The sequence below is a fragment of the Pimephales promelas genome, chromosome 17, assembly GCF_988280905.1.
Source record: "Pimephales promelas chromosome 17, fPimPro1.hap1.1, whole genome shotgun sequence".
Taxonomy (NCBI): Eukaryota; Metazoa; Chordata; class Actinopteri; order Cypriniformes; family Leuciscidae; genus Pimephales; species Pimephales promelas.
Window position 1 is genome coordinate 5971735 of NC_142785.1, and position 14267 is coordinate 5986001.

The following is a 14267-nucleotide window of genomic DNA, read 5'->3' on the forward strand; positions in this document are numbered from 1 at the left end:
TGCCGCTTTTGCTTTCCTTGACCAAACTCGCAGGCTTCAGAGCCTGATTATGAGCAGCGATTTTTAAAGAGGGCCAGACACCTTAAGTGTTCTTTGAAAAAAGAGACGTTTAAAGAAAAAGTTGCCGAAAATGGCCCACGGAATGCTTTCTCATAAGGTAGCGTGGCCGAGCGGTCTAAGGCGCTGGATTAAGGCTCCAGTCTCTTCGGAGGCGTGGGTTCGAATCCCACCGCTGCCAAAACAGCATTTTAGAAGGCACTTGTGGCTGCTATGCCAAAGCGAAAAGACTGGAGAAGTGACACCGGTCTCTTCCAAACCCTGCCGCTTTTGCTTTCCTTGGCCGAACTCGATGGGCTTCAGAGCCTGACGATGAAGCTCTCCACCCAAAGTTTTCATTATTTATGAATAAAAATATGGGCAAGAGACAGCTCACGAAAGGGTAGCGTGGCCGAGGGGTCTAAGGCGCTGGATTTAGGCTCCAGTCTCTTCGGAGGCGTGGGTTCGAATCCCACCGCTGCCAAGACAGCATTTTAGAAGGCACTTGTGGCTGCTATGCCAAAGCAAAAAGGCTGGAGAAGTGACACTGCTTGCTCACAGTCTCTTCCAAACCCTGCCGCTTTTGCTTTCCTTGACCAAACTCGCAGGCTTCAGAGCCTGATTATGAGCAGCGATTTTTAAAGAGGGCCAGACACCTTAAGTGTTCTTTGAAAAAAGAGACGTTTAAAGAAAAAGTTGCCGAAAATGGCCCACGGAATGCTTTCTCATAAGGTAGCGTGGCCGAGCGGTCTAAGGCGCTGGATTAAGGCTCCAGTCTCTTCGGAGGCGTGGGTTCGAATCCCACCGCTGCCAAAACAGCATTTTAGAAGGCACTTGTGGCTGCTATGCCAAAGCGAAAAGACTGGAGAAGTGACACCGGTCTCTTCCAAACCCTGCCGCTTTTGCTTTCCTTGGCCGAACTCGATGGGCTTCAGAGCCTGACGATGAAGCTCTCCACCCAAAGTTTTCATTATTTATGAATAAAAATATGGGCAAGAGACAGCTCACGAAAGGGTAGCGTGGCCGAGGGGTCTAAGGCGCTGGATTTAGGCTCCAGTCTCTTCGGAGGCGTGGGTTCGAATCCCACCGCTGCCAAGACAGCATTTTAGAAGGCACTTGTGGCTGCTATGCCAAAGCAAAAAGGCTGGAGAAGTGACACTGCTTGCTCACAGTCTCTTCCAAACCCTGCCGCTTTTGCTTTCCTTGACCAAACTCGCAGGCCTGATTATGGCCTGATTATGAGCAGCGATTTTTAAAGAGGGCCAGACACCTTAAGTGTTCTTTGAAAAAAGAGACGTTTAAAGAAAAAGTTGCCGAAAATGGCCCACGGAATGCTTTCTCATAAGGTAGCGTGGCCGAGCGGTCTAAGGCGCTGGATTAAGGCTCCAGTCTCTTCGGAGGCGTGGGTTCGAATCCCACCGCTGCCAAGACAGCATTTTAGAAGGCACTTGTGGCTGCTATGCCAAAGCGAAAAGACTGGAGAAGTGACACTGCTTGCTCACAGTCTCTTCCAAACCCTGCCGCTTTTGCTTTCCTTGACCAAACTCGCAGGCTTCAGAGCCTGATTATGAGCAGCGATTTTTAAAGAGGGCCAGACACCTTAAGTGTTCTTTGAAAAAAGAGACGTTTAAAGAAAAAGTTGCCGAAAATGGCCCACGGAATGGTTTCTCATAAGGTAGCGTGGCCGAGCGGTCTAAGGCGCTGGATTAAGGCTCCAGTCTCTTCGGAGGCGTGGGTTCGAATCCCACCGCTGCCAAGACAGCATTTTAGAAGGCACTTGTGGCTGCTATGCCAAAGCGAAAAGACTGGAGAAGTGAAACCGGTCTCTTCCAAACCCTGCCGCTTTTGCTTTCCTTGGCCGAACTCGATGGGCTTCAGAGCCTGACGATGAAGCTCTCCACCCAAAGTTTTCATTATTTATGAATAAAAATATGGGCAAGAGACAGCTCACGAAAGGGTAGCGTGGCCGAGGGGTCTAAGGCGCTGGATTTAGGCTCCAGTCTCTTCGGAGGCGTGGGTTCGAATCCCACCGCTGCCAAGACAGTATTTTAGAAGGCACTTGTGGCTGCTATGCCAAAGCAAAAAGGCTGGAGAAGTGACACTGCTTGCTCACAGTCTCTTCCAAACCCTGCCGCTTTTGCTTTCCTTGACCAAACTCGCAGGCTTCAGAGCCTGATTATGAGCAGCGATTTTTAAAGAGGGCCAGACACCTTAAGTGTTCTTTGAAAAAAGAGACGTTTAAAGAAAAAGTTGCCGAAAATGGCCCACGGAATGCGTTCTCATAAGGTAGCGTGGCCGAGCGGTCTAAGGCGCTGGATTAAGGCTCCAGTCTCTTCGGAGGCGTGGGTTCGAATCCCACCGCTGCCAAAACAGCATTTTAGAAGGCACTTGTGGCTGCTATGCCAAAGCGAAAAGACTGGAGAAGTGACACCGGTCTCTTCCAAACCCTGCCGCTTTTGCTTTCCTTGGCCGAACTCGATGGGCTTCAGAGCCTGACGATGAAGCTCTCCACCCAAAGTTTTCATTATTTATGAATAAAAATATGGGCAAGAGACAGCTCACGAAAGGGTAGCGTGGCCGAGGGGTCTAAGGCGCTGGATTTAGGCTCCAGTCTCTTCGGAGGCGTGGGTTCGAATCCCACCGCTGCCAAGACAGCATTTTAGAAGGCACTTGTGGCTGCTATGCTAAAGCAAAAAGGCTGGAGAAGTGACACTGCTTGCACACAGTCTCTTCCAAACCCTGCCGCTTTTGCTTTCCTTGACCAAACTCGCAGGCTTCAGAGCCTGATTATGAGCAGCGATTTTTAAAGAGGGCCAGACACCTTAAGTGTTCTTTGAAAAAAGAGACGTTTAAAGAAAAAGTTGCCGAAAATGGCCCACGGAATGCTTTCTCATAAGGTAGCGTGGCCGAGCGGTCTAAGGCGCTGGATTAAGGCTCCAGTCTCTTCGGAGGCGTGGGTTCGAATCCCACCGCTGCCAAAACAGCATTTTAGAAGGCACTTGTGGCTGCTATGCCAAAGCGAAAAGACTGGAGAAGTGACACCGGTCTCTTCCAAACCCTGCCGCTTTTGCTTTCCTTGGCCGAACTCGATGGGCTTCAGAGCCTGACGATGAAGCTCTCCACCCAAAGTTTTCATTATTTATGAATAAAAATATGGGCAAGAGACAGCTCACGAAAGGGTAGCGTGGCCGAGGGGTCTAAGGCGCTGGATTTAGGCTCCAGTCTCTTCGGAGGCGTGGGTTCGAATCCCACCGCTGCCAAGACAGCATTTTAGAAGGCACTTGTGGCTGCTATGCCAAAGCAAAAAGGCTGGAGAAGTGACACTGCTTGCTCACAGTCTCTTCCAAACCCTGCCGCTTTTGCTTTCCTTGACCAAACTCGCAGGCCTGATTATGGCCTGATTATGAGCAGCGATTTTTAAAGAGGGCCAGACACCTTAAGTGTTCTTTGAAAAAAGAGACGTTTAAAGAAAAAGTTGCCGAAAATGGCCCACGGAATGCTTTCTCATAAGGTAGCGTGGCCGAGCGGTCTAAGGCGCTGGATTAAGGCTCCAGTCTCTTCGGAGGCGTGGGTTCGAATCCCACCGCTGCCAAGACAGCATTTTAGAAGGCACTTGTGGCTGCTATGCCAAAGCGAAAAGACTTGAGAAGTGAAACCGGTCTCTTCCAAACCCTGCCGCTTTTGCTTTCCTTGGCCGAACTCGATGGGCTTCAGAGCCTGACGATGAAGCTCTCCACCCAAAGTTTTCATTATTTATGAATAAAAATATGGGCAAGAGACAGCTCACGAAAGGGTAGCGTGGCCGAGGGGTCTAAGGCGCTGGATTTAGGCTCCAGTCTCTTCGGAGGCGTGGGTTCGAATCCCACCGCTGCCAAGACAGCATTTTAGAAGGCACTTGTGGCTGCTATGCCAAAGCAAAAAGGATGGAGAAGTGACACTGCTTGCTCACAGTCTCTTCCAAACCCTGCCGCTTTTGCTTTCCTTGACCAAACTCGCAGGCTTCAGAGCCTGATTATGAGCAGCGATTTTTAAAGAGGGCCAGACACCTTAAGTGTTCTTTGAAAAAAGAGACGTTTAAAGAAAAAGTTGCCGAAAATGGCCCACGGAATGCGTTCTCATAAGGTAGCGTGGCCGAGCGGTCTAAGGCGCTGGATTAAGGCTCCAGTCTCTTCGGAGGCGTGGGTTCGAATCCCACCGCTGCCAAAACAGCATTTTAGAAGGCACTTGTGGCTGCTATGCCAAAGCGAAAAGACTGGAGAAGTGACACCGGTCTCTTCCAAACCCTGCCGCTTTTGCTTTCCTTGGCCGAACTCGATGGGCTTCAGAGCCTGACGATGAAGCTCTCCACCCAAAGTTTTCATTATTTATGAATAAAAATATGGGCAAGAGACAGCTCACGAAAGGGTAGCGTGGCCGAGGGGTCTAAGGCGCTGGATTTAGGCTCCAGTCTCTTCGGAGGCGTGGGTTCGAATCCCACCGCTGCCAAGACAGCATTTTAGAAGGCACTTGTGGCTGCTATGCCAAAGCAAAAAGGCTGGAGAAGTGACACTGCTTGCTCACAGTCTCTTCCAAACCCTGCCGCTTTTGCTTTCCTTGACCAAACTCGCAGGCTTCAGAGCCTGATTATGAGCAGCGATTTTTAAAGAGGGCCAGACACCTTAAGTGTTCTTTGAAAAAAGAGACGTTTAAAGAAAAAGTTGCCGAAAATGGCCCACGGAATGCTTTCTCATAAGGTAGCGTGGCCGAGCGGTCTAAGGCGCTGGATTAAGGCTCCAGTCTCTTCGGAGGCGTGGGTTCGAATCCCACCGCTGCCAAAACAGCATTTTAGAAGGCACTTGTGGCTGCTATGCCAAAGCGAAAAGACTGGAGAAGTGACACCGGTCTCTTCCAAACCCTGCCGCTTTTGCTTTCCTTGGCCGAACTCGATGGGCTTCAGAGCCTGACGATGAAGCTCTCCACCCAAAGTTTTCATTATTTATGAATAAAAATATGGGCAAGAGACAGCTCACGAAAGGGTAGCGTGGCCGAGGGGTCTAAGGCGCTGGATTTAGGCTCCAGTCTCTTCGGAGGCGTGGGTTCGAATCCCACCGCTGCCAAGACAGCATTTTAGAAGGCACTTGTGGCTGCTATGCCAAAGCAAAAAGGCTGGAGAAGTGACACTGCTTGCTCACAGTCTCTTCCAAACCCTGCCGCTTTTGCTTTCCTTGACCAAACTCGCAGGCTTCAGAGCCTGATTATGAGCAGCGATTTTTAAAGAGGGCCAGACACCTTAAGTGTTCTTTGAAAAAAGAGACGTTTAAAGAAAAAGTTGCCGAAAATGGCCCACGGAATGCTTTCTCATAAGGTAGCGTGGCCGAGCGGTCTAAGGCGCTGGATTAAGGCTCCAGTCTCTTCGGAGGCGTGGGTTCGAATCCCACCGCTGCCAAAACAGCATTTTAGAAGGCACTTGTGGCTGCTATGCCAAAGCGAAAAGACTGGAGAAGTGACACCGGTCTCTTCCAAACCCTGCCGCTTTTGCTTTCCTTGGCCGAACTCGATGGGCTTCAGAGCCTGACGATGAAGCTCTCCACCCAAAGTTTTCATTATTTATGAATAAAAATATGGGCAAGAGACAGCTCACGAAAGGGTAGCGTGGCCGAGGGGTCTAAGGCGCTGGATTTAGGCTCCAGTCTCTTCGGAGGCGTGGGTTCGAATCCCACCGCTGCCAAGACAGCATTTTAGAAGGCACTTGTGGCTGCTATGCCAAAGCAAAAAGGCTGGAGAAGTGACACTGCTTGCTCACAGTCTCTTCCAAACCCTGCCGCTTTTGCTTTCCTTGACCAAACTCGCAGGCCTGATTATGGCCTGATTATGAGCAGCGATTTTTAAAGAGGGCCAGACACCTTAAGTGTTCTTTGAAAAAAGAGACGTTTAAAGAAAAAGTTGCCGAAAATGGCCCACGGAATGCTTTCTCATAAGGTAGCGTGGCCGAGCGGTCTAAGGCGCTGGATTAAGGCTCCAGTCTCTTCGGAGGCGTGGGTTCGAATCCCACCGCTGCCAAGACAGCATTTTAGAAGGCACTTGTGGCTGCTATGCCAAAGCGAAAAGACTGGAGAAGTGACACTGCTTGCTCACAGTCTCTTCCAAACCCTGCCGCTTTTGCTTTCCTTGACCAAACTCGCAGGCTTCAGAGCCTGATTATGAGCAGCGATTTTTAAAGAGGGCCAGACACCTTAAGTGTTCTTTGAAAAAAGAGACGTTTAAAGAAAAAGTTGCCGAAAATGGCCCACGGAATGGTTTCTCATAAGGTAGCGTGGCCGAGCGGTCTAAGGCGCTGGATTAAGGCTCCAGTCTCTTCGGAGGCGTGGGTTCGAATCCCACCGCTGCCAAGACAGCATTTTAGAAGGCACTTGTGGCTGCTATGCCAAAGCGAAAAGACTGGAGAAGTGAAACCGGTCTCTTCCAAACCCTGCCGCTTTTGCTTTCCTTGGCCGAACTCGATGGGCTTCAGAGCCTGACGATGAAGCTCTCCACCCAAAGTTTTCATTATTTATGAATAAAAATATGGGCAAGAGACAGCTCACGAAAGGGTAGCGTGGCCGAGGGGTCTAAGGCGCTGGATTTAGGCTCCAGTCTCTTCGGAGGCGTGGGTTCGAATCCCACCGCTGCCAAGACAGTATTTTAGAAGGCACTTGTGGCTGCTATGCCAAAGCAAAAAGGCTGGAGAAGTGACACTGCTTGCTCACAGTCTCTTCCAAACCCTGCCGCTTTTGCTTTCCTTGACCAAACTCGCAGGCTTCAGAGCCTGATTATGAGCAGCGATTTTTAAAGAGGGCCAGACACCTTAAGTGTTCTTTGAAAAAAGAGACGTTTAAAGAAAAAGTTGCCGAAAATGGCCCACGGAATGCGTTCTCATAAGGTAGCGTGGCCGAGCGGTCTAAGGCGCTGGATTAAGGCTCCAGTCTCTTCGGAGGCGTGGGTTCGAATCCCACCGCTGCCAAAACAGCATTTTAGAAGGCACTTGTGGCTGCTATGCCAAAGCGAAAAGACTGGAGAAGTGACACCGGTCTCTTCCAAACCCTGCCGCTTTTGCTTTCCTTGGCCGAACTCGATGGGCTTCAGAGCCTGACGATGAAGCTCTCCACCCAAAGTTTTCATTATTTATGAATAAAAATATGGGCAAGAGACAGCTCACGAAAGGGTAGCGTGGCCGAGGGGTCTAAGGCGCTGGATTTAGGCTCCAGTCTCTTCGGAGGCGTGGGTTCGAATCCCACCGCTGCCAAGACAGCATTTTAGAAGGCACTTGTGGCTGCTATGCTAAAGCAAAAAGGCTGGAGAAGTGACACTGCTTGCACACAGTCTCTTCCAAACCCTGCCGCTTTTGCTTTCCTTGACCAAACTCGCAGGCTTCAGAGCCTGATTATGAGCAGCGATTTTTAAAGAGGGCCAGACACCTTAAGTGTTCTTTGAAAAAAGAGACGTTTAAAGAAAAAGTTGCCGAAAATGGCCCACGGAATGCTTTCTCATAAGGTAGCGTGGCCGAGCGGTCTAAGGCGCTGGATTAAGGCTCCAGTCTCTTCGGAGGCGTGGGTTCGAATCCCACCGCTGCCAAAACAGCATTTTAGAAGGCACTTGTGGCTGCTATGCCAAAGCGAAAAGACTGGAGAAGTGACACCGGTCTCTTCCAAACCCTGCCGCTTTTGCTTTCCTTGGCCGAACTCGATGGGCTTCAGAGCCTGACGATGAAGCTCTCCACCCAAAGTTTTCATTATTTATGAATAAAAATATGGGCAAGAGACAGCTCACGAAAGGGTAGCGTGGCCGAGGGGTCTAAGGCGCTGGATTTAGGCTCCAGTCTCTTCGGAGGCGTGGGTTCGAATCCCACCGCTGCCAAGACAGCATTTTAGAAGGCACTTGTGGCTGCTATGCCAAAGCAAAAAGGCTGGAGAAGTGACACTGCTTGCTCACAGTCTCTTCCAAACCCTGCCGCTTTTGCTTTCCTTGACCAAACTCGCAGGCCTGATTATGGCCTGATTATGAGCAGCGATTTTTAAAGAGGGCCAGACACCTTAAGTGTTCTTTGAAAAAAGAGACGTTTAAAGAAAAAGTTGCCGAAAATGGCCCACGGAATGCTTTCTCATAAGGTAGCGTGGCCGAGCGGTCTAAGGCGCTGGATTAAGGCTCCAGTCTCTTCGGAGGCGTGGGTTCGAATCCCACCGCTGCCAAGACAGCATTTTAGAAGGCACTTGTGGCTGCTATGCCAAAGCGAAAAGACTGGAGAAGTGACACTGCTTGCTCACAGTCTCTTCCAAACCCTGCCGCTTTTGCTTTCCTTGACCAAACTCGCAGGCTTCAGAGCCTGATTATGAGCAGCGATTTTTAAAGAGGGCCAGACACCTTAAGTGTTCTTTGAAAAAAGAGACGTTTAAAGAAAAAGTTGCCGAAAATGGCCCACGGAATGGTTTCTCATAAGGTAGCGTGGCCGAGCGGTCTAAGGCGCTGGATTAAGGCTCCAGTCTCTTCGGAGGCGTGGGTTCGAATCCCACCGCTGCCAAGACAGCATTTTAGAAGGCACTTGTGGCTGCTATGCCAAAGCGAAAAGACTGGAGAAGTGAAACCGGTCTCTTCCAAACCCTGCCGCTTTTGCTTTCCTTGGCCGAACTCGATGGGCTTCAGAGCCTGACGATGAAGCTCTCCACCCAAAGTTTTCATTATTTATGAATAAAAATATGGGCAAGAGACAGCTCACGAAAGGGTAGCGTGGCCGAGGGGTCTAAGGCGCTGGATTTAGGCTCCAGTCTCTTCGGAGGCGTGGGTTCGAATCCCACCGCTGCCAAGACAGTATTTTAGAAGGCACTTGTGGCTGCTATGCCAAAGCAAAAAGGCTGGAGAAGTGACACTGCTTGCTCACAGTCTCTTCCAAACCCTGCCGCTTTTGCTTTCCTTGACCAAACTCGCAGGCTTCAGAGCCTGATTATGAGCAGCGATTTTTAAAGAGGGCCAGACACCTTAAGTGTTCTTTGAAAAAAGAGACGTTTAAAGAAAAAGTTGCCGAAAATGGCCCACGGAATGCGTTCTCATAAGGTAGCGTGGCCGAGCGGTCTAAGGCGCTGGATTAAGGCTCCAGTCTCTTCGGAGGCGTGGGTTCGAATCCCACCGCTGCCAAAACAGCATTTTAGAAGGCACTTGTGGCTGCTATGCCAAAGCGAAAAGACTGGAGAAGTGACACCGGTCTCTTCCAAACCCTGCCGCTTTTGCTTTCCTTGGCCGAACTCGATGGGCTTCAGAGCCTGACGATGAAGCTCTCCACCCAAAGTTTTCATTATTTATGAATAAAAATATGGGCAAGAGACAGCTCACGAAAGGGTAGCGTGGCCGAGGGGTCTAAGGCGCTGGATTTAGGCTCCAGTCTCTTCGGAGGCGTGGGTTCGAATCCCACCGCTGCCAAGACAGCATTTTAGAAGGCACTTGTGGCTGCTATGCCAAAGCAAAAAGGCTGGAGAAGTGACACTGCTTGCTCACAGTCTCTTCCAAACCCTGCCGCTTTTGCTTTCCTTGACCAAACTCGCAGGCTTCAGAGCCTGATTATGAGCAGCGATTTTTAAAGAGGGCCAGACACCTTAAGTGTTCTTTGAAAAAAGAGACGTTTAAAGAAAAAGTTGCCGAAAATGGCCCACGGAATGCTTTCTCATAAGGTAGCGTGGCCGAGCGGTCTAAGGCGCTGGATTAAGGCTCCAGTCTCTTCGGAGGCGTGGGTTCGAATCCCACCGCTGCCAAAACAGCATTTTAGAAGGCACTTGTGGCTGCTATGCCAAAGCGAAAAGACTGGAGAAGTGACACCGGTCTCTTCCAAACCCTGCCGCTTTTGCTTTCCTTGGCCGAACTCGATGGGCTTCAGAGCCTGACGATGAAGCTCTCCACCCAAAGTTTTCATTATTTATGAATAAAAATATGGGCAAGAGACAGCTCACGAAAGGGTAGCGTGGCCGAGGGGTCTAAGGCGCTGGATTTAGGCTCCAGTCTCTTCGGAGGCGTGGGTTCGAATCCCACCGCTGCCAAGACAGCATTTTAGAAGGCACTTGTGGCTGCTATGCCAAAGCAAAAAGGCTGGAGAAGTGACACTGCTTGCTCACAGTCTCTTCCAAACCCTGCCGCTTTTGCTTTCCTTGACCAAACTCGCAGGCCTGATTATGGCCTGATTATGAGCAGCGATTTTTAAAGAGGGCCAGACACCTTAAGTGTTCTTTGAAAAAAGAGACGTTTAAAGAAAAAGTTGCCGAAAATGGCCCACGGAATGCTTTCTCATAAGGTAGCGTGGCCGAGCGGTCTAAGGCGCTGGATTAAGGCTCCAGTCTCTTCGGAGGCGTGGGTTCGAATCCCACCGCTGCCAAGACAGCATTTTAGAAGGCACTTGTGGCTGCTATGCCAAAGCGAAAAGACTGGAGAAGTGACACTGCTTGCTCACAGTCTCTTCCAAACCCTGCCGCTTTTGCTTTCCTTGACCAAACTCGCAGGCTTCAGAGCCTGATTATGAGCAGCGATTTTTAAAGAGGGCCAGACACCTTAAGTGTTCTTTGAAAAAAGAGACGTTTAAAGAAAAAGTTGCCGAAAATGGCCCACGGAATGGTTTCTCATAAGGTAGCGTGGCCGAGCGGTCTAAGGCGCTGGATTAAGGCTCCAGTCTCTTCGGAGGCGTGGGTTCGAATCCCACCGCTGCCAAGACAGCATTTTAGAAGGCACTTGTGGCTGCTATGCCAAAGCGAAAAGACTGGAGAAGTGAAACCGGTCTCTTCCAAACCCTGCCGCTTTTGCTTTCCTTGGCCGAACTCGATGGGCTTCAGAGCCTGACGATGAAGCTCTCCACCCAAAGTTTTCATTATTTATGAATAAAAATATGGGCAAGAGACAGCTCACGAAAGGGTAGCGTGGCCGAGGGGTCTAAGGCGCTGGATTTAGGCTCCAGTCTCTTCGGAGGCGTGGGTTCGAATCCCACCGCTGCCAAGACAGTATTTTAGAAGGCACTTGTGGCTGCTATGCCAAAGCAAAAAGGCTGGAGAAGTGACACTGCTTGCTCACAGTCTCTTCCAAACCCTGCCGCTTTTGCTTTCCTTGACCAAACTCGCAGGCTTCAGAGCCTGATTATGAGCAGCGATTTTTAAAGAGGGCCAGACACCTTAAGTGTTCTTTGAAAAAAGAGACGTTTAAAGAAAAAGTTGCCGAAAATGGCCCACGGAATGCGTTCTCATAAGGTAGCGTGGCCGAGCGGTCTAAGGCGCTGGATTAAGGCTCCAGTCTCTTCGGAGGCGTGGGTTCGAATCCCACCGCTGCCAAAACAGCATTTTAGAAGGCACTTGTGGCTGCTATGCCAAAGCGAAAAGACTGGAGAAGTGACACCGGTCTCTTCCAAACCCTGCCGCTTTTGCTTTCCTTGGCCGAACTCGATGGGCTTCAGAGCCTGACGATGAAGCTCTCCACCCAAAGTTTTCATTATTTATGAATAAAAATATGGGCAAGAGACAGCTCACGAAAGGGTAGCGTGGCCGAGGGGTCTAAGGCGCTGGATTTAGGCTCCAGTCTCTTCGGAGGCGTGGGTTCGAATCCCACCGCTGCCAAGACAGCATTTTAGAAGGCACTTGTGGCTGCTATGCTAAAGCAAAAAGGCTGGAGAAGTGACACTGCTTGCACACAGTCTCTTCCAAACCCTGCCGCTTTTGCTTTCCTTGACCAAACTCGCAGGCTTCAGAGCCTGATTATGAGCAGCGATTTTTAAAGAGGGCCAGACACCTTAAGTGTTCTTTGAAAAAAGAGACGTTTAAAGAAAAAGTTGCCGAAAATGGCCCACGGAATGCTTTCTCATAAGGTAGCGTGGCCGAGCGGTCTAAGGCGCTGGATTAAGGCTCCAGTCTCTTCGGAGGCGTGGGTTCGAATCCCACCGCTGCCAAAACAGCATTTTAGAAGGCACTTGTGGCTGCTATGCCAAAGCGAAAAGACTGGAGAAGTGACACCGGTCTCTTCCAAACCCTGCCGCTTTTGCTTTCCTTGGCCGAACTCGATGGGCTTCAGAGCCTGACGATGAAGCTCTCCACCCAAAGTTTTCATTATTTATGAATAAAAATATGGGCAAGAGACAGCTCACGAAAGGGTAGCGTGGCCGAGGGGTCTAAGGCGCTGGATTTAGGCTCCAGTCTCTTCGGAGGCGTGGGTTCGAATCCCACCGCTGCCAAGACAGCATTTTAGAAGGCACTTGTGGCTGCTATGCCAAAGCAAAAAGGCTGGAGAAGTGACACTGCTTGCTCACAGTCTCTTCCAAACCCTGCCGCTTTTGCTTTCCTTGACCAAACTCGCAGGCCTGATTATGGCCTGATTATGAGCAGCGATTTTTAAAGAGGGCCAGACACCTTAAGTGTTCTTTGAAAAAAGAGACGTTTAAAGAAAAAGTTGCCGAAAATGGCCCACGGAATGCTTTCTCATAAGGTAGCGTGGCCGAGCGGTCTAAGGCGCTGGATTAAGGCTCCAGTCTCTTCGGAGGCGTGGGTTCGAATCCCACCGCTGCCAAGACAGCATTTTAGAAGGCACTTGTGGCTGCTATGCCAAAGCGAAAAGACTGGAGAAGTGACACTGCTTGCTCACAGTCTCTTCCAAACCCTGCCGCTTTTGCTTTCCTTGACCAAACTCGCAGGCTTCAGAGCCTGATTATGAGCAGCGATTTTTAAAGAGGGCCAGACACCTTAAGTGTTCTTTGAAAAAAGAGACGTTTAAAGAAAAAGTTGCCGAAAATGGCCCACGGAATGGTTTCTCATAAGGTAGCGTGGCCGAGCGGTCTAAGGCGCTGGATTAAGGCTCCAGTCTCTTCGGAGGCGTGGGTTCGAATCCCACCGCTGCCAAGACAGCATTTTAGAAGGCACTTGTGGCTGCTATGCCAAAGCGAAAAGACTGGAGAAGTGAAACCGGTCTCTTCCAAACCCTGCCGCTTTTGCTTTCCTTGGCCGAACTCGATGGGCTTCAGAGCCTGACGATGAAGCTCTCCACCCAAAGTTTTCATTATTTATGAATAAAAATATGGGCAAGAGACAGCTCACGAAAGGGTAGCGTGGCCGAGGGGTCTAAGGCGCTGGATTTAGGCTCCAGTCTCTTCGGAGGCGTGGGTTCGAATCCCACCGCTGCCAAGACAGTATTTTAGAAGGCACTTGTGGCTGCTATGCCAAAGCAAAAAGGCTGGAGAAGTGACACTGCTTGCTCACAGTCTCTTCCAAACCCTGCCGCTTTTGCTTTCCTTGACCAAACTCGCAGGCTTCAGAGCCTGATTATGAGCAGCGATTTTTAAAGAGGGCCAGACACCTTAAGTGTTCTTTGAAAAAAGAGACGTTTAAAGAAAAAGTTGCCGAAAATGGCCCACGGAATGCGTTCTCATAAGGTAGCGTGGCCGAGCGGTCTAAGGCGCTGGATTAAGGCTCCAGTCTCTTCGGAGGCGTGGGTTCGAATCCCACCGCTGCCAAAACAGCATTTTAGAAGGCACTTGTGGCTGCTATGCCAAAGCGAAAAGACTGGAGAAGTGACACCGGTCTCTTCCAAACCCTGCCGCTTTTGCTTTCCTTGGCCGAACTCGATGGGCTTCAGAGCCTGACGATGAAGCTCTCCACCCAAAGTTTTCATTATTTATGAATAAAAATATGGGCAAGAGACAGCTCACGAAAGGGTAGCGTGGCCGAGGGGTCTAAGGCGCTGGATTTAGGCTCCAGTCTCTTCGGAGGCGTGGGTTCGAATCCCACCGCTGCCAAGACAGCATTTTAGAAGGCACTTGTGGCTGCTATGCCAAAGCAAAAAGGCTGGAGAAGTGACACTGCTTGCTCACAGTCTCTTCCAAACCCTGCCGCTTTTGCTTTCCTTGACCAAACTCGCAGGCCTGATTATGGCCTGATTATGAGCAGCGATTTTTAAAGAGGGCCAGACACCTTAAGTGTTCTTTGAAAAAAGAGACGTTTAAAGAAAAAGTTGCCGAAAATGGCCCACGGAATGCTTTCTCATAAGGTACCGTGGCCGAGCGGTCTAAGGCGCTGGATTAAGGCTCCAGTCTCTTCGGAGGCGTGGGTTCGAATCCCACCGCTGCCAAGACAGCATTTTAGAAGGCACTTGTGGCTGCTATGCCAAAGCGAAAAGACTGGAGAAGTGACACTGCTTGCTCACAGTCTCTTCCAAACCCTGCCGCTTTTGCTTTCCTTGACCAAACTCGCAGGCTTCAGAGCCTGATTATG

The 14267-nt window shown here is 50.2% G+C and overlaps 46 non-coding genes across 46 annotated transcripts; all 46 read left to right on the forward strand.

Moving 5' to 3' along the window:
• Nucleotides 1-156: 156 nt before the first annotated feature.
• Nucleotides 157-238, forward strand: trnal-aag (transfer RNA leucine (anticodon AAG)). Its single transcript has one exon. It is a non-coding gene; the product is annotated as a tRNA-Leu (tRNA).
• A 200-nt stretch (nt 239-438) lies between these two features.
• Nucleotides 439-520, forward strand: trnal-uag (transfer RNA leucine (anticodon UAG)). The gene has a single exon. It is a non-coding gene; the product is annotated as a tRNA-Leu (tRNA).
• A 247-nt stretch (nt 521-767) lies between these two features.
• Nucleotides 768-849, forward strand: trnal-aag (transfer RNA leucine (anticodon AAG)). The gene has a single exon. It is a non-coding gene; the product is annotated as a tRNA-Leu (tRNA).
• A 200-nt stretch (nt 850-1049) lies between these two features.
• On the forward strand, nt 1050-1131 carry trnal-uag (transfer RNA leucine (anticodon UAG)). The gene has a single exon. It is a non-coding gene; the product is annotated as a tRNA-Leu (tRNA).
• Nucleotides 1132-1381: 250 nt separating this feature from the next.
• Nucleotides 1382-1463, forward strand: trnal-aag (transfer RNA leucine (anticodon AAG)). Its single transcript has one exon. It is a non-coding gene; the product is annotated as a tRNA-Leu (tRNA).
• A 247-nt stretch (nt 1464-1710) lies between these two features.
• On the forward strand, nt 1711-1792 carry trnal-aag (transfer RNA leucine (anticodon AAG)). The gene has a single exon. It is a non-coding gene; the product is annotated as a tRNA-Leu (tRNA).
• Nucleotides 1793-1992: 200 nt separating this feature from the next.
• On the forward strand, nt 1993-2074 carry trnal-uag (transfer RNA leucine (anticodon UAG)). Its single transcript has one exon. It is a non-coding gene; the product is annotated as a tRNA-Leu (tRNA).
• A 247-nt stretch (nt 2075-2321) lies between these two features.
• Nucleotides 2322-2403, forward strand: trnal-aag (transfer RNA leucine (anticodon AAG)). The gene has a single exon. It is a non-coding gene; the product is annotated as a tRNA-Leu (tRNA).
• A 200-nt stretch (nt 2404-2603) lies between these two features.
• trnal-uag (transfer RNA leucine (anticodon UAG)) lies at nt 2604-2685 on the forward strand. Its single transcript has one exon. It is a non-coding gene; the product is annotated as a tRNA-Leu (tRNA).
• A 247-nt stretch (nt 2686-2932) lies between these two features.
• trnal-aag (transfer RNA leucine (anticodon AAG)) lies at nt 2933-3014 on the forward strand. The gene has a single exon. It is a non-coding gene; the product is annotated as a tRNA-Leu (tRNA).
• A 200-nt stretch (nt 3015-3214) lies between these two features.
• On the forward strand, nt 3215-3296 carry trnal-uag (transfer RNA leucine (anticodon UAG)). The gene has a single exon. It is a non-coding gene; the product is annotated as a tRNA-Leu (tRNA).
• A 250-nt stretch (nt 3297-3546) lies between these two features.
• trnal-aag (transfer RNA leucine (anticodon AAG)) lies at nt 3547-3628 on the forward strand. The gene has a single exon. It is a non-coding gene; the product is annotated as a tRNA-Leu (tRNA).
• A 200-nt stretch (nt 3629-3828) lies between these two features.
• On the forward strand, nt 3829-3910 carry trnal-uag (transfer RNA leucine (anticodon UAG)). The gene has a single exon. It is a non-coding gene; the product is annotated as a tRNA-Leu (tRNA).
• A 247-nt stretch (nt 3911-4157) lies between these two features.
• On the forward strand, nt 4158-4239 carry trnal-aag (transfer RNA leucine (anticodon AAG)). Its single transcript has one exon. It is a non-coding gene; the product is annotated as a tRNA-Leu (tRNA).
• A 200-nt stretch (nt 4240-4439) lies between these two features.
• trnal-uag (transfer RNA leucine (anticodon UAG)) lies at nt 4440-4521 on the forward strand. The gene has a single exon. It is a non-coding gene; the product is annotated as a tRNA-Leu (tRNA).
• A 247-nt stretch (nt 4522-4768) lies between these two features.
• trnal-aag (transfer RNA leucine (anticodon AAG)) lies at nt 4769-4850 on the forward strand. The gene has a single exon. It is a non-coding gene; the product is annotated as a tRNA-Leu (tRNA).
• A 200-nt stretch (nt 4851-5050) lies between these two features.
• Nucleotides 5051-5132, forward strand: trnal-uag (transfer RNA leucine (anticodon UAG)). The gene has a single exon. It is a non-coding gene; the product is annotated as a tRNA-Leu (tRNA).
• A 247-nt stretch (nt 5133-5379) lies between these two features.
• trnal-aag (transfer RNA leucine (anticodon AAG)) lies at nt 5380-5461 on the forward strand. The gene has a single exon. It is a non-coding gene; the product is annotated as a tRNA-Leu (tRNA).
• Nucleotides 5462-5661: 200 nt separating this feature from the next.
• On the forward strand, nt 5662-5743 carry trnal-uag (transfer RNA leucine (anticodon UAG)). The gene has a single exon. It is a non-coding gene; the product is annotated as a tRNA-Leu (tRNA).
• A 250-nt stretch (nt 5744-5993) lies between these two features.
• trnal-aag (transfer RNA leucine (anticodon AAG)) lies at nt 5994-6075 on the forward strand. The gene has a single exon. It is a non-coding gene; the product is annotated as a tRNA-Leu (tRNA).
• A 247-nt stretch (nt 6076-6322) lies between these two features.
• On the forward strand, nt 6323-6404 carry trnal-aag (transfer RNA leucine (anticodon AAG)). The gene has a single exon. It is a non-coding gene; the product is annotated as a tRNA-Leu (tRNA).
• A 200-nt stretch (nt 6405-6604) lies between these two features.
• On the forward strand, nt 6605-6686 carry trnal-uag (transfer RNA leucine (anticodon UAG)). The gene has a single exon. It is a non-coding gene; the product is annotated as a tRNA-Leu (tRNA).
• Nucleotides 6687-6933: 247 nt separating this feature from the next.
• Nucleotides 6934-7015, forward strand: trnal-aag (transfer RNA leucine (anticodon AAG)). The gene has a single exon. It is a non-coding gene; the product is annotated as a tRNA-Leu (tRNA).
• A 200-nt stretch (nt 7016-7215) lies between these two features.
• On the forward strand, nt 7216-7297 carry trnal-uag (transfer RNA leucine (anticodon UAG)). Its single transcript has one exon. It is a non-coding gene; the product is annotated as a tRNA-Leu (tRNA).
• Nucleotides 7298-7544: 247 nt separating this feature from the next.
• On the forward strand, nt 7545-7626 carry trnal-aag (transfer RNA leucine (anticodon AAG)). Its single transcript has one exon. It is a non-coding gene; the product is annotated as a tRNA-Leu (tRNA).
• A 200-nt stretch (nt 7627-7826) lies between these two features.
• On the forward strand, nt 7827-7908 carry trnal-uag (transfer RNA leucine (anticodon UAG)). The gene has a single exon. It is a non-coding gene; the product is annotated as a tRNA-Leu (tRNA).
• A 250-nt stretch (nt 7909-8158) lies between these two features.
• On the forward strand, nt 8159-8240 carry trnal-aag (transfer RNA leucine (anticodon AAG)). The gene has a single exon. It is a non-coding gene; the product is annotated as a tRNA-Leu (tRNA).
• Nucleotides 8241-8487: 247 nt separating this feature from the next.
• Nucleotides 8488-8569, forward strand: trnal-aag (transfer RNA leucine (anticodon AAG)). The gene has a single exon. It is a non-coding gene; the product is annotated as a tRNA-Leu (tRNA).
• A 200-nt stretch (nt 8570-8769) lies between these two features.
• Nucleotides 8770-8851, forward strand: trnal-uag (transfer RNA leucine (anticodon UAG)). Its single transcript has one exon. It is a non-coding gene; the product is annotated as a tRNA-Leu (tRNA).
• A 247-nt stretch (nt 8852-9098) lies between these two features.
• Nucleotides 9099-9180, forward strand: trnal-aag (transfer RNA leucine (anticodon AAG)). The gene has a single exon. It is a non-coding gene; the product is annotated as a tRNA-Leu (tRNA).
• Nucleotides 9181-9380: 200 nt separating this feature from the next.
• trnal-uag (transfer RNA leucine (anticodon UAG)) lies at nt 9381-9462 on the forward strand. Its single transcript has one exon. It is a non-coding gene; the product is annotated as a tRNA-Leu (tRNA).
• Nucleotides 9463-9709: 247 nt separating this feature from the next.
• trnal-aag (transfer RNA leucine (anticodon AAG)) lies at nt 9710-9791 on the forward strand. Its single transcript has one exon. It is a non-coding gene; the product is annotated as a tRNA-Leu (tRNA).
• A 200-nt stretch (nt 9792-9991) lies between these two features.
• trnal-uag (transfer RNA leucine (anticodon UAG)) lies at nt 9992-10073 on the forward strand. The gene has a single exon. It is a non-coding gene; the product is annotated as a tRNA-Leu (tRNA).
• Nucleotides 10074-10323: 250 nt separating this feature from the next.
• trnal-aag (transfer RNA leucine (anticodon AAG)) lies at nt 10324-10405 on the forward strand. Its single transcript has one exon. It is a non-coding gene; the product is annotated as a tRNA-Leu (tRNA).
• A 247-nt stretch (nt 10406-10652) lies between these two features.
• trnal-aag (transfer RNA leucine (anticodon AAG)) lies at nt 10653-10734 on the forward strand. Its single transcript has one exon. It is a non-coding gene; the product is annotated as a tRNA-Leu (tRNA).
• Nucleotides 10735-10934: 200 nt separating this feature from the next.
• trnal-uag (transfer RNA leucine (anticodon UAG)) lies at nt 10935-11016 on the forward strand. The gene has a single exon. It is a non-coding gene; the product is annotated as a tRNA-Leu (tRNA).
• A 247-nt stretch (nt 11017-11263) lies between these two features.
• On the forward strand, nt 11264-11345 carry trnal-aag (transfer RNA leucine (anticodon AAG)). Its single transcript has one exon. It is a non-coding gene; the product is annotated as a tRNA-Leu (tRNA).
• A 200-nt stretch (nt 11346-11545) lies between these two features.
• On the forward strand, nt 11546-11627 carry trnal-uag (transfer RNA leucine (anticodon UAG)). The gene has a single exon. It is a non-coding gene; the product is annotated as a tRNA-Leu (tRNA).
• A 247-nt stretch (nt 11628-11874) lies between these two features.
• Nucleotides 11875-11956, forward strand: trnal-aag (transfer RNA leucine (anticodon AAG)). Its single transcript has one exon. It is a non-coding gene; the product is annotated as a tRNA-Leu (tRNA).
• Nucleotides 11957-12156: 200 nt separating this feature from the next.
• On the forward strand, nt 12157-12238 carry trnal-uag (transfer RNA leucine (anticodon UAG)). Its single transcript has one exon. It is a non-coding gene; the product is annotated as a tRNA-Leu (tRNA).
• A 250-nt stretch (nt 12239-12488) lies between these two features.
• On the forward strand, nt 12489-12570 carry trnal-aag (transfer RNA leucine (anticodon AAG)). Its single transcript has one exon. It is a non-coding gene; the product is annotated as a tRNA-Leu (tRNA).
• Nucleotides 12571-12817: 247 nt separating this feature from the next.
• Nucleotides 12818-12899, forward strand: trnal-aag (transfer RNA leucine (anticodon AAG)). The gene has a single exon. It is a non-coding gene; the product is annotated as a tRNA-Leu (tRNA).
• Nucleotides 12900-13099: 200 nt separating this feature from the next.
• Nucleotides 13100-13181, forward strand: trnal-uag (transfer RNA leucine (anticodon UAG)). The gene has a single exon. It is a non-coding gene; the product is annotated as a tRNA-Leu (tRNA).
• Nucleotides 13182-13428: 247 nt separating this feature from the next.
• trnal-aag (transfer RNA leucine (anticodon AAG)) lies at nt 13429-13510 on the forward strand. Its single transcript has one exon. It is a non-coding gene; the product is annotated as a tRNA-Leu (tRNA).
• A 200-nt stretch (nt 13511-13710) lies between these two features.
• Nucleotides 13711-13792, forward strand: trnal-uag (transfer RNA leucine (anticodon UAG)). Its single transcript has one exon. It is a non-coding gene; the product is annotated as a tRNA-Leu (tRNA).
• A 250-nt stretch (nt 13793-14042) lies between these two features.
• On the forward strand, nt 14043-14124 carry trnal-aag (transfer RNA leucine (anticodon AAG)). Its single transcript has one exon. It is a non-coding gene; the product is annotated as a tRNA-Leu (tRNA).
• The last annotated feature ends 143 nt before the right edge of the window (nt 14125-14267 follow it).